Source organism: Papaver somniferum, chromosome 9 (genome assembly GCF_003573695.1).
Source record: "Papaver somniferum cultivar HN1 chromosome 9, ASM357369v1, whole genome shotgun sequence".
Classification (NCBI taxonomy): Eukaryota; Viridiplantae; Streptophyta; class Magnoliopsida; order Ranunculales; family Papaveraceae; genus Papaver; species Papaver somniferum.
In genome coordinates this window covers 157083852-157084098 of record NC_039366.1, presented here as the reverse complement: position 1 = coordinate 157084098, position 247 = coordinate 157083852, and positions in this window count along the sequence as shown.

Here is a 247-nt window from a genome sequence, read left to right as displayed (position 1 = left end):
TGTAGAAAAATATTTGTGTGACTAGTATCTGCACCAAAAAATGGTGTGAATAATGTCTTCACACAATGAAATTTAGTTCATTTGTACTTGTTGTTTAATTGGTACTTGTTGTGCATATACATATGTTTAAGCTCATATGTATCAGTGTTAGGTTTCATGTTGATGTGTGTAAAAATTTGCAGTGAAACAAATGTGTGGATAGTATCTGCACGGAATAAAGTTATGGATAATACCTGCACCGAAATTT